The following is a 13,908-nucleotide window of genomic DNA, read 5'->3' as shown; positions in this document are numbered from 1 at the left end:
AGGAATCAGCATGATCCCGAATAGGAAAAAGAAAACCAAATCTGCAGAAACCAGAGACAATGAATGAATGAATGAATGAATGATGGAATGAAAAGACAGGTCGCCTGAAAAGAAGCCACAGCTGGGGGAGTGGTGGGATGCGAGGCTGCTATGGAACTAGGTGGGAGCCCTGGAGGAGTTGAGGGGACACGTGGAATTTGAACAATGCTGCACTGCCTCAACCTGGGCCTCCTCTGCCCAAGCCCGCCTCCCCTCAGGGGCCGCAGAGCATCTGGTGTTCTTGCGGTCCTGGCCCTGGAGACCCCGCCTCACTGGAGGCCCCTCTCATTGGAGGCCCCGCCCTTTGGAGGTGCCGCCTGGTTGCCGCGGCAACCCACTGCAGCCGAGTTCCGGGCTCTGCGGGGCCGCAGGGGAACGCCGTTGCCACAGCAACGGCGGGGCGTGTCTGGCCTGGTCCTGAGAGCGGGGCGCGCATCCCCGCGGACGGGGGTGCCGTTGCCCCTGCGGCGAGAGGGCCCCGCGGGGTACGGATCCGGACCCTGAGGTGAGGCCAGGCCGCGGGGGGAGCTCTGTGGGCTCGAGCTGCGTCGCGATGGGGTTCCAGATCCAACGCTGGAAGGCCTTTATCTGTATTTTACAGATGGGGAAACTGAGGCCAGGAAGGGAAGGACTTGCTCCAAGTCAACGCGTTGATGTCCAGGCAGAGCTGAACAGAGCTCCCTTATCTGGCTGAAGCTCCCTTGCACACCTGGTCCCCGTTGATCCCCTATAGCAGGGGTCCCCAACCCCCGGGCCCCTATGAGGGACCGGGTCGCAGAGCAGGAGGTGAGCAGTGGGGGAGCAAAGCTTCATCTGCTGCTCCCCATCCCCCCCCATCGCTCACATTACTGCCTGAACCATCCCCCCCACACCCGCCCCCATCCGTGGAAAAATTGCCTTCCACGAGACCAGTCCCTGGTGCCAAAAAGGTTGGGAACCGCTGCCCTGTAGGCATCTGCCGAGCTACACTGAAGTCACACTCTCTCTTCAGTTTCTGCAGCCTTTCCCTAAAACTGAGACTCCCATCCTCCAAAGCGCTATTAGAAAGCCTCCTCCATGCAGTCTTCCTGCCTTCACCACTGGATGGAACGTTTCCACCCTCTGAGTTCTCATTTGTTTCATCCTCTGAGAGTCTCATGCTGTTGTGTTTAAAGTGGGCCCAATACCCTCCTTGGGGTTTGGGGAAGAGTAAAGCAAGTGAGCCAACAGGCAGTGTGTAAATTGTCTGAGAACCAGGCTGTCTGGGTCAGTGTTGGGCAGGAGAGCACGACACAGACCCCTCAGGCTGGTGGGCCAACACGTGTGCAAGCATCCAGGAACCTCAGCAACAGTGCGGGCAGGATTCCTGTATGACCCACCGGAGGCTGCCGAGATGGGGTGGGGACCAGACACCAGGCACGGAGCTGGGTGCAGGGGAAGAGGCCCAGCAGAGCTCCTGCCACTGGCCTGGCATGTGCAGTGGGACTGGGGTCCAGAACTGGCCAGAGACTCGAGTCCTAGGGCTGGGACTCTCAAGCAGGCTGAGCTGAGGGCAGCCTGAGGCTGAGCACACGTTAACATGCAGGGGCAGCCAGGAAGAGAGCCTCAAGCCCGCATACGGACACTGCTCTGGGCTCGCACCAGTAACCTGGGCCCTGCCAGCGTTTGCATCATGCTGCAGAATTTGCAAAGCGCTTACTTTTGAATAACTGAGCTCCTTACACGCAGGGTCCCTTGCACAGGGAGGCACAATTATCAACCCCATTTTGTGGATGAAGAAACCAAGGCTGAGAGACTTGAAAAGGCCCTGAGGGTCCCAGGTACTCGCGGTCAGCCTGAGCCAGACCCCTGGTTGAACACACTTTCTACGACTCCAGTAGCTTCTCAGGGGCCAGAGCCACAGGGGGTGAAGCAGCCCTTGGGGGATGGTAGGAAGCAGGTTCCCAGGTGACTGGCCCACCCCAGCCTTTAATTACTGGAGGCTCTGATTAGCCAGACCCCTGAGCTCCTCCCCTGGAAAGTGGGCAGGGCTGGGATGAGGCCCAGGAGTCTGAATTTGTAGGAAAACACCCTGCCCCTTAACCACTCCCAATCTCACTTCACTGCAGAATCACCCAGGAGGTAGGATTAATGTTATCAAACTTTATGAAGAAGGGAAATAACCTGCAGGAGAGAGGCATTGCTGGGCCCCAGATTTGGAACCCAGAGCAGAGCTGGGAGATCCGCCCCCAGTCGAGCGTGGAGATTGGCGAGGCCCCAAGTGAACAGGTCCCTGGGCTTCGGGCTTGGGAGGCCTGGAGGGGATCTGCACTGCATTTGGAGAGCTCTGCTGGGTTCTGCTCCTGGTGCGCCTGACGGCCAATTGCTGACTCAGTGTCTGGCCAGCAGCAGCTGGCAGCCGGGCGGCTGGGCTGGGGCCAGAGCCCATTGTGGGGAACCGTGTCCGAACAGCAGCTGCTTCCAGAAGCTCCCTTCGTGACCCAGCCCAGAAGGAAATGCTGACTCTTTAAAGGTCAATCAAAGTCCCCAACACACCCCCCTCCTGGCCCCTCCACTGTTTTCCCTCCTCTGCGCATCTGCAAAGACCCCACAAGCTCTGAGCTGTGTCTGAGCTTGTAGGGTGAGGGAACAGGAAGGGTGTCCTCTGTATCATGAATATGTTGTTAGGTAGGGCTAGGAATCAGGACTCTCCCGCCACCCACCCTGAGCCACGTCCAGGGCGGGAAGGTTGAGGCTCCCCAGTGATGCGGCACGGATTCTCTTGTCAGCTGGCATGTAAAGCCCGGGGGAGGCTCTGGGGGCTAGAGCAGGTGCTCTGGGGATCACAGTGGAGGGCGTCCGGCACACTGCTAGATGCCGGCAAGGGGTCAGGGGCTGGGTAGGACACCGTCCTGCTCAGGGCAACTTTGCAGCCTTACAGAAGACAGAGCCTTCCCCAGGAAATCTCTGCGAGGTGGGAAGTGTTGCGGTGGCGATGCCCGGCAGTGCACAGGGCAGGACCCCCTCCCTGAACCCCCGCTTCCCCAGTCAGCCTCCGCCCGCTCTGTCCCTGACTCCTCTGGGCTCTGCTTTGGTTTCAGCCAGTGGGAGGGTCCAACAGGAGGTTAGAGGGCAGGGGGAGAGGGTGGGGGGAGGTGGGGGCAGGTTTCCCCACCGCCTCCTTTTCAGATCTCCCTGGGGGGGCTGCCACCCTTGTTGAGGGCTCTGTTTCCCGCACAACCTTCTCCAGGTTCTGGTGCGGCCCCTCCCTGTGCCCTCCGGGACCGACACAGACTCCCAGGCTGCGGACTCCTGGGGCTCCCCCTCCCTCAGGGGCCCCCAGCCCTGCCTCCGCTGAATAAACAGCCCTTCACGAACTCTCTGCAGCCACCCCAGCGAGTTTCCTCCTGTAACCCTCACCAGTACATGCTGCCCCTTCGCAAAAGCCCAAGAACGTTGACATAATTTTAATTAGGCCTAGAGCCCTCCAAAATATTAGTAAATTATTCAAAGAAGAAACTGTACAGGTCATCTTTCTCTGAGCCCCAGGTAATAAAACGGGAAGTAAACAAGAAAAGTGTAGCTCCGGGAGACAAAATCAAACATCTTAGAACTTAAAAAACTTATTTGGTTAAATGAGGAAATAAAACTGAAATTATACTCTAGTTAGAAATGAATGAGAATGTGCTTTGTCAAAACCAATGGGATGAAAAAAAAAAAAAAAAAAAACCAATGGGATGTAGCCATTGTGTTCAAAGAAACAAATTCAAGCCTTAAATGCTTGGTAAGAATTCAAGAAAGATCGAAAATGATTGACCTATACATTCAGCTTCAGAATTTATCTTTTTATCTTATTTTATTTTATTTTTTGGCTGCGTTGGGTCTTCTTCATCGCTGCGCGCGGACTTTTCTGTAGTTGTGGTGAGTGAGGGCTACTCTTTGTTGCGGAGCACGGGCTTCTTATTGCGGTGGCTTCTCTTGGTGTGGAACACAGGCCCTAGACCGTGAGGGCTTCAGTAGTTGCAGCATGCGGGCTCAGTAGCTGTGGTTCGCGGGCCCTAGAGCACGTGGGCTTCAGTAGTTGTGGCTCACAGGCTTAGTTGCTCCGTAGCATGTGGGATCTTCCTGGACCAGGGCTTGAACCCATGTCCCCTGCATTGGCAGGCAGATTCTTAACCACTGCGCCACCAGAGAAGTCCAACTTCAGAATTTAGATTATGAGTAACAACAACAAAATTCAACAGAGAGTACAAGAAAGAATCTAAGGAAAACCTGAAATTATGAAATAGAAAATAAACAATTAGACTTAAGAAAAAAAAAAAGGATTGGTTCTTTGAAAATGAGGAGAGGATATAACTACAGAAAAGATATTTAAAATGCAATGTTTATATAAAAAGTGAAAATCTAAATAAAACTGATAACTTTCTAAGAAAATATTAATTACCAAGATTTTCTCACAAGGTGCTATAGACTGAACGTTTATGTCCCCCCAAATTCATATGTTGAAATCCTAACCCCTGATGTAATGGTGTTAGGAGGTGGGGGCTTGGGCAAGTGATTAGGTCATGAGGGTGGAGCCCTCACAAATGGGGTTAGTGCCTTTAGAAGAGAGACCCCAGGGAGCTCCCTCCTACCTTCCACCATGTGAAGGCACAGGGAGAAGTCGGATGTCTGTGAACCAGGAAGCAGACCTTACCAGACACCGAATCTGCTAGCTCTTTGGTTTTGGACTTCCAGCCTCCAGGACTATGAGAAATAAGTTTCTGTTGTTTCTAAGCCCCCCAGTCTATAGTGTTCTGTTGTAGCAGCCCGAGCAGACTAAGACACAGGGAGAGAGAAAAGCTGAATGGTCCAGTAACACAGGGGAAAAAATGGGAGAGGCAGTAAATGATTTGACTTCCCTCACACATGCTCACGGGTTAGGCCCGGATTGTTGCATGGGCAAGTTCTCCCAACTCCTCCAGGAACATAATATCTGTTATTTAAAGTGATCCAAGGCAGAAAAAATACGGCACGATCCCTGATTTGTCCTCTGAAGGTAACGTAGTCCTGAGATCAACATCAACAATAGCACAAAAGAGAAACTAAAGACTAATATCACTTTCTAATATACATGCAAACATCCTAAGCAGGGTTGAATAGTACAGTACAAGAATGACACGTCTTGACCATGTAGAATTTGTTCCAAGAATGAAAGGATGGTTCAACATTAGGAATCTTATAATTAAATTCATTGCCTTAATAGGGTAGAACAGGAAAAACCATGTTTTGCATTGATCAATGCAAAAAATACATTTGATAAAATTCAACAATGATTCCTGATACAAATTCTTAAACTAGTAATAGCATGAATCTTCCTAACTTCAAAGAGAGATAGATCAAAACCTAACATCAGACACAGTCTCCATCACTCTCAGACATGGTACCCTACTCTATTTTCGTTGTAATATTTACATGTCCCTGAAATTGTTTTATTTTTTTTTCTTGTTTACTTCCTCTCTTCTTCCAGGGAGGAAGGATCTTGTTTGCCTTGTTCATAGTTGTGCACCCAGAATCAAGAACAGTGCCTGGCACAAAAAATACAGGCCAAGAAATATTTGATGAATGACTGAATAAACAAAGAAACAAATAAATATTGGGATGGATAACTCAACGTAGTTCCATCAAGGTTGAAAACAACCAAGGATGGATGCTATTGCTGTTCAAGTTCAGCGTTTTATGATGCTTCTACTCCATGTGAAGGCAAGAGAAAACAAATGCTAGATCTAAGTGTGGAAAGGAAGAAAGAGTTACACTTTCAGATGAAATATTTTCACTACTTGGGAAATTTAAGAGAACAAACAAGGAATTTAGTAAGCTGGCCAAATGGCAAAATAACCAGAAAAAATTCCAGCAGTAAACGTGAAAGAACACAATGGCAAGAAGGACTCATAGGGAGGAAACCCAAATAACCAGCAGACACAGCAAACACTTGAAAAGGTGCTCAACCAAAAATCACGATTACAACGGTAATGCCATAGCAGCCACGGCCTTCAGATCTATGAGCACTCAGCCTGCACAGCCCCAGGCGGCCAGGCTGCCGGCCATGCGGTAAACCCCACCCCGACCCTGCTCAGGGACTAGGGTTCGGAAGGTGAGCGATTACACTCAGGATGTTACCCCAGCACAAGTCCAGAGGAGACACACACAAGGACAATCATCACAGTATTGTTCAACACCCCAAAATTAGAAAGCCCCTGAAAGTCCACCAGTGGAAGGGTGGATAAATAAAGTGTGATGTGCTCGTGTAAAAAGTGCTACAGCAGTTAGGATGAATGGACCAGATCTACGTATAGTTGCATGGATTAAACCCCCAAAACATAACCCTGGATAAAAGGGGCAAACAGCCAGTGTTTACCATGTGCATTTGACCACATAAGACATTTTTACTTATTGTTTATGAATCCATACAAATATAGTAAAATTTTGGAGGCACGATTTTAATTTTAAAGACCTTGGAGCTGAGTTTCTCTGGGGAGGGAGGAAGGAGAATAGGATTAGGGAAGGGTACATAAGAAGCTTCAATTGCGTCTGTGAGATATTCTTGGCTTTAGTCTTTATCGAGGTGTAACTTACGCACAGTGAAATGCTCAGATGTGTGCCACTTAATTGGTTTTGACAAATACCCAGCAAGCCAGGCACCTTTCCATCACTCCAGAAAGTTCTCACGTGTCCCTTCCCGGTCCATTCCCCACCCCAGAAGCAATCTCAGACCTGATTTCTAGTATCAGGCGTTCCTCTGCCAACTCTAGAATCTCAATAAATGGAATTTATAAATGGAATTTGTACTCTTCTGTGTCTGGATTCTTCCAGCACAATATTTCTGAGCTTCACCCATGCTGTTAATACACCAGCAGTCTCTCTTCACTGCTGAGTAGTGATCCGGCTTGTAGCTATGCCACAGTTTGCTTGCCATTCTCCTGTCGGTGAGCATCTGGGTTGTTTCTAGTCTCTGACTATTATCAATTAAGCTTGAACATTCTTGTACAAGGCTTTTGGGGGATATGTATTTTTAGTTTCTCTTGAAACTGAAGAGGAGCTGCCGAGTCATAGAAAAAATGTATATATATTTAACTTTCCAAGAAACTGCAGTAAAAATTTCCACTCCCATCAGTAGTGTGAGAGGTTCCACCTGCCTCACAGTCTTGCCAACATTTGGTATTGTCAGCCTTTTTTAATTTTAGCCACCTTATTTTCCTTGATAGTTCCTTGATGGCTAATGATGTTAAGAACTTTTTTATGTGTTTATTGACCACTTGTATATCTCTGTGTGTGTGTGTGTGTGTGTGTGTGTGTGTGAAGTGTCTGTTCAAGTCTTTGCCCATTAAAAAAAAGCTGGATATTTGTCTCTTTATTATTAAATTGCAGGATTCTTTACATATTCTGGATACAACTCATTTGTCAACCATATGTGCTGTGAATATTTTCTACCAGTTTGTGATTTGCCTGTTTATTTTCTTGATGATATTTTTGATGAGCAGGAGTGTTTAATTTTTATGAAGTTCCATTCATCTTTTTTTTGTGTGTTTGGTTAGTGCTTTTTTGTGTCCTGAGAAATCTTTGCTTACAAGGCTGCAAAGATTTGCTCCTGTTTTCCTGTGGTTTATTCTAGCACTTTTGTTGTTTTCACTTCTACCTTTAGGTTTACGATGCAGCCCCGATTTTTGGAGCGCCACTCACTGGAGAGCCTTCCTTTCGCTGGTCAGCCGCACCGGGACCTTTGACAGGAACCGTTGACCGTATGTTTTGGGTCCGTTTTTAGTCGCTGTTCTGTTGCATTGATCAACTGGTCTTTTCTTTTTCCAGTACCACACTGTCTTGATTACTGTAGGTATCAGTACACTTTATTGTTTTAAAAAACAGGATCTGAAGCAAAAGGAGGAAAATGTTAACATTTGTTAAATCTAGTGGTGGGTCCATGGATTTTGAAACCTTTCAAAATATTTTAAAATGTAAATATGTAATGGAAGACAGATTCCAACCACAACAGCAACAAAAACATATAAGTACCTAGGAATAAATTAAACAATAAACGGACAAGTTCTTTATTAAAAAAAACTATAGAAGGTTATTGAAGACATAGAATTTATATGAATAATTGAGAGATAGTATACTTTCCTGGAAGGAAAGACTGAGTATTATAAATTTAATGTAATTTCTATAAAAATCGTAAGAGAGTATTTTAGGAAGGTAAGTTGGTTCTCAGGTTAATCTAGGCAAAACCAATAACAGTGGATAGCAAGAAAAAATTGACACAACTAAAAGAAAAAATACTCAGGGAAATTTATCTATCTTGTGGGAAATCAACCTTAAAGCTATAATAATGATAATAGTTCAATACTGTCAAAGGAACTGACAAAAAGATAAATGAAACAAAACAGACATACATGAATTTAGCTTGTGATAAAGGTGGCATTTCAAACCAATAGGGAAAATCAGTCTATTTTCTGAACTGTGTTTGTTGATTAAAGATCTGTTTGGGGGAGGAAAAAATAAGGTGTCTTCCTCATTTTACGTACACACAAAATTCCAAATGGAGTCAAAATCTAAAATAAAAATTAAGACTTCTGGTTATTTTTGTCCCACAAAAAGTACAAATCCTATTTTTCACTTCCTTGGGCTGTGGAAGACCTTTCCAGAACATAAGGAATCCAGAAACCTGAAAGATGGGGCCACATCAAAATCTAGAACTTGAATGTGACAAAATCAACCAGAGACAGAGTTACATGAAAAAAAAAAAAGATCCAACCTAGGAGAAAATGTTTATAACACACATAAAAGATTGTGTATCTGGGGCTTCCCTGGTGGCGCAGTGGTTGAGAGTCTGCCCGCCAATGCAGGGGACACAGGTTCGAGCCCTGGTCTGGGAAGATCCCACATGCCGCGGAGCAGCTGGGCCCGTGAGCCACAACTACTGAGCCTGCGCGTCTGGAGCCTGTGCTCCGCAACAAGAGAGGCCGCGAGAGTGAGAGGCCCGCGCACCGCGATGAAGAGTGGCCCCCGCTTACCGCAACTGGAGAAGGCCCTTGCACAGAAACGAAGACCCAACACAGCCAAAAATAAATAAATAAAATAAAGAATTATTAAAAAACAAAAAAAGAGCAATGGCCAAGAGAAATTGTTCTCCCAGACATAAAAAAAAAAAAGATTGTGTATCTGTATTCATAACATTGAAATACCTCTAAATATTAAATCAATGCTTCAGGTACATTTGAGTGTTTATAAAAGAAGGTTCTAACTTTGAAGTGTTTTGAGAAATAAATAACCAATTTTTTAAAAACTACAAGAAAGTATGAGGTTATAAAAAAGTGCCCTGAGGACTCAGAAAATTGTGGGTGGCCTCTACTTGGGTGACTCCCTCCCCCACCCACCCAGGAGTCAGGAAGCAGGGGGTTCCAGGGGAGGGTCCTGGCTGATTGGGGCATGGAGGAGCGTGGGGTCCAGGCCCTTTCAGCTCCCACCTTGTTGTGACTGTGTGTTTGTGTGTGTGTGTTTGTATCTGTCATTTGGGCCACGCGTATGAGTTTCCTGTGGCCGCTGTAACAACGCACCACAAACATGGCTCAGGACGACCCAGATTCATTCTCTCCTGGTTCTGGAGGCCACAAGTCCAAATCAGTTTCACTTCACTGAAATCAGGGTGTTGGCGTCAGCAGGGTCCCTCTGGAGGCTCCAGGGGAGAATCTCTCCTGGCCTCTCCCACCTTCTGGACCCACATTCCTTGGCTCATGGCCCCTCCCTCCATCTTCAAAGTCAGTATCTCAGCATCTTTAAATCCCCGCTTCCATTGTCACATTGTCCTCTGCCTTCTCTGTGTGTCTAATCTCCTTCTGTCCCTCTCTTATAAGGGCTCTTGTGATGGCATCTAGGGACATCTGGATAATCCAGAAAAATGTCCCCATCTCAGGATCCTTCATTTAAGCATACCTGCAAACACTTTACTTGATAAGATGACATTCACAGGTGCCAGGGCTGAGACCCTGATATCCTTGGGGTCTTCGTTTGGCCTGGTGCCACGTGTCGCTCTTTTATGCCGAGATATCAAAATAGATGAACACGTGGGCACTGCACTTTGTCTCGTTTCACCATGTGCGCTTTCCTGCCCTGCAGAGGCTGCGTAGCCCTTGCTGTGATATAGGCTCTGCCAACCCCGTGAGCTCACAGGGGTTTAGAAGGCAGAGGGCTGCTGTGGGTGGTGGCCCTTCCTGGTGGCCCAGGTCAGTCACATGGCTTTGGGTCATTCCTGGAAACCTGAGAAGGTCCCGATGGTCAGGAATGGTGACCAGCACCCCTCAATACACCCCTTTCTCCTCAAACCAGCCATAGTGAGTTCTCACTGACCCCTCTAAAGCTGTGGATCCCATCCACTGCTGCACCTAGAATCCCCGGGAAGCATGCCTGAGCCTCACGGAACCGACTGAATCAGGATGTCTGTGGAGGCGTCTGGCCCAGGCCGTTTTTAAGGCTCCTGGGTTTGACCCACGTGTGCAGCTGGGCTGAGAACCACTGTTCTGGCGGCCCATCTGCAGAGGCATCGGCTTCTGTCCCACTAAAATGTGGCTTAAATCATTTCACACCATTTCTCTCTATCGGGCTCCACGAGCGCAGCAGTCAGTGCTGGGACACCCCATGGCCCATCCAGACGGCCTTCTGTTACTGGCCGGGTCCATCACCGGCTTCACACAGGCTGCCTGGAGCCCCTTCCCCTAATTAGGCACTTCTGCCGACCCCTTAGGTTAAGTTCCCAAACACAGAATTTTTGTACTCAGAGGTCATTCACCTCCACACTTTTTGGTGTTGGTATCTTCCTGTCTGTGTTTTTTTCCCCCGAATTTGTGTTTCCCTCCGTATGATGATGGGCTTGGTATTTTTCTAAAGAATCCATCAATCATCTGGGACCTCTTTTGTGCAGACAACCCTGCGAGTAGGATTCCTCTGAAGGACTGACCGGACGTGGGTCTCTCGGGAGCAGACGGAGCCCCGGCAGAGCGGCTTCAGCCCAAGAGAACGCAGCTCACAGAGGGTTTAATCCAGAAGATGACATCGCAGGAATGAAATGGACAGCAAAAGTGGCTGAAGTGAAATCTTGTCTTAGATCTTGTCAGAAGAGAGGCTGACCTGGGAGGAAGCAGTTTGTGGATCAATAGATCTTGTCAGAAGAGAGGCTGACCTGGGAGGAAGCAGTTTGTGGATCAATTCCTTTCTCGTCTGCTATTCAGGAGCAGAGGAGAGGGAAGCCGGAGGCCACCCACGCCCCGATGACGCTGCTATCGGCTAAGCTTTCACCAGGAATGAGCGTGGGGCTGGGGTCCCTCCGGCCGGCCACCCCGAGCCTCGATTTCTCCCGTGCATTCAGGCCTCCTCACTAAGCGGCCACGGGCTTTGGGTTGGGAGCCTGAACGCCTCCCGCCCGAGGTGCAATCTCCAGGGAAAAATGGGTGAAACGGAGGCGGCAGTGCACCAGGGGATCCCAAGACCGAGGCGAGGCCTGTGCAGGCCCTGACGGAGGAGAGCGAGCTCCCTCGGACGGGTCAGCGCGCAGCAAGATGCCGGTGGCCTCGTGGTCTGAGCCGCGTGCTGGGAGCAGTGGGGAAAGCGGGAGAGCGCGGAATGCATCTGGAAATGACAGGGAGGTTAGCGGAGCACTCCTGGTGGGCGAGTCTTCACGTGAGCCGCCACACCAGGTCCTGCCTGCCTGGGACAGCTGCCCCGGCCTGGCCCAGCACCGCCGCCCCCAGGAGGACCACGGCCCTGGCTGAGCTGGGGGGCGCCTGCCACCTCCCAGGGAGATCGGGGCTGAGGCCCTGACGACAAGCACCCCTCGGAATGACCCAGCGTTTGCTCCTTCCACGCTCCCACCCGGGGCTGAAAGTCGGGAGCCCAGCTCACCCCTGACGCCCATCAGTGTGTGCTCACGGTGGCCGGGGTCTGGGTGGACACAGGTCCAGGCCCCTCCTCCTTCAGGCCGGCTTGGTCCCCTCCCCTCTCCCCGCGCTCCTCCCCACTGTAATGGAGCTGCCCTTGCGGAAGTCGGTCCCTGCTCCGTGCCTCAGTGTCCTAATTCATAAACAGGGAATTTAAACAGCCTACCTTCCTTGAGGGGCGCCAGGCTTGGCTGAGTCAAGTTCTATGAAGTGAGGACGGGCAAACCAAGAGCCCACTCACCATGCCCTGGGCTTCTGGACCACACGGGAATCCCACCTCCCCCCTGGGCTTTTGGCTTCAGCCCTTCGCAGAAGGATCTGGCAGAGGAGGGGGCCCCAGTCCCCCTCAGGACCTCCCACGGCCTGTGCTTCTGGAGGAACAGTGAGAATGAGCATCCTCTCGGGGTCCTGACGTCTCCCCGACACCTCCCCCGGCCTTGTCTGTAGCCTCCTGGGCCACGTCTGGAGTCTCAGGAGCTTGGATGCCTTGCACCAGCTTCCTGGGGGGCAGGGGCGCAGGGAGAGGTCAGCAGGAGGCCCGCGACCTCAGTCACCCGTCTTCCCGCAAGCACCGGCTCTGGGGGCAGGGGCAGCACAGAAGGATGTGCTGACATTCTCAGAGCCCCTACCAGAGCAGGGCAGAGGCTAGTGGGGCATCCAGGCTGGGAGCTGGACCCCAGGGTTTCCAGCAGGACTGGGTGAAGGTCTGAGCTGGGGTCTCGGGAAAGGAGCCTGAGGGGGGGTTCTGTCCTGAGGACGGGGACATCTCCTGACCTGGGATGACCCTTCTCAGGGTAGTCTCACCCTTCCCACCAGGAAATCAGGTGCGGCCTGGGGCCCCACACCTCACGGGGTCAAACCTCAGACCCTGCGGAAAGGCGACCCTCCTGCCCAGTCCCTTCATCCCTCCCCTCTCAGAGGCTCCTGGGACGGGATGTCTGTGCCCCGGGGGTGCTGGGGGGTGAGAGAGATGCAGGAAGAGGAGGCCGGCCGGGTGGCCAGGGGCTGTGGGCAGCCAGCAAAGCCCTTGAGACCCAGAGCTTTCCATGACATGGGGGCTTGTTATAAATGCAGAGTCTTGGGCCGCACCCTGACCTCCTGAGCCAGGATTTGACTTTAGACAAGCTTCCTGCTGAGGCCTATTTCCACCGACGCAAGAGAGACGGTCACCCATTAACGGAGACTTGCACCCAGCAACACACGACGCCGGGACCCAGTCTGAGCCCCAACTCTAACAAACCACCTTTGAAAAGTCATTTTTTGGGCAATCGGGAAAATTTGTCTCCAGACGAGCCATTGGATGATATTAAGGAATCTGATTTAGTTTTGTTAAGTATGAGACTCTGTAAGAAAATGTCCATTTTTTTCAGATGCACACTGGAAGATTTAGGTAAAACACCATAAGGTCTGAGATTTGCTTTGAAACAGGGAAAATTAGACAAGTGAACGTTGGGGGCTGGGGGACCAGATCAAAGAAATGAGGTCGACAAGATGCAGACGGCTAGTGGGCCTGGGCTGCTGGTGGGAACCAGGTTCGATGAGCTCTATATCTGTGTCTGCTTCGAGGGTTTCTGTCGTGACTCACACTGAAGATATTTTAAATTTGTGACTGTCCCGTGTGAGGTTCCACCACCACGTCCTTCCCGCAGTTCACCCATCTCTCCCTCTGCACGTCCCCGCAGACTCCGCAGGGGTCACTGTCGCGCTGCTCAGAGCACAGCCGCGCAGGCAGGCGAGGATCTAGCCACCTCCTGGGGCCGACGTGCACAGCCCAGACCCTCTGCAGGGTTGGCACTCTCGCCAACCAGCAGACCTGCCCTTGCCCTGGGTGGGATCTTGGGTGAGGGGCACCGTCCTCTTTAGACCTTCCTGCAGTCCCCCTGCGCCCACCTGGAACAACCAGCCTGTGTCACTTTGCCATCAGGAAGAGCAAGAAAGCTGTGTTTTG

The sequence above is a fragment of the Eschrichtius robustus genome, chromosome 5 (genome assembly GCF_028021215.1).
Source record: "Eschrichtius robustus isolate mEscRob2 chromosome 5, mEscRob2.pri, whole genome shotgun sequence".
Classification (NCBI taxonomy): Eukaryota; Metazoa; Chordata; class Mammalia; order Artiodactyla; family Eschrichtiidae; genus Eschrichtius; species Eschrichtius robustus.
Note: the sequence above shows the minus strand (reverse complement) of the source record.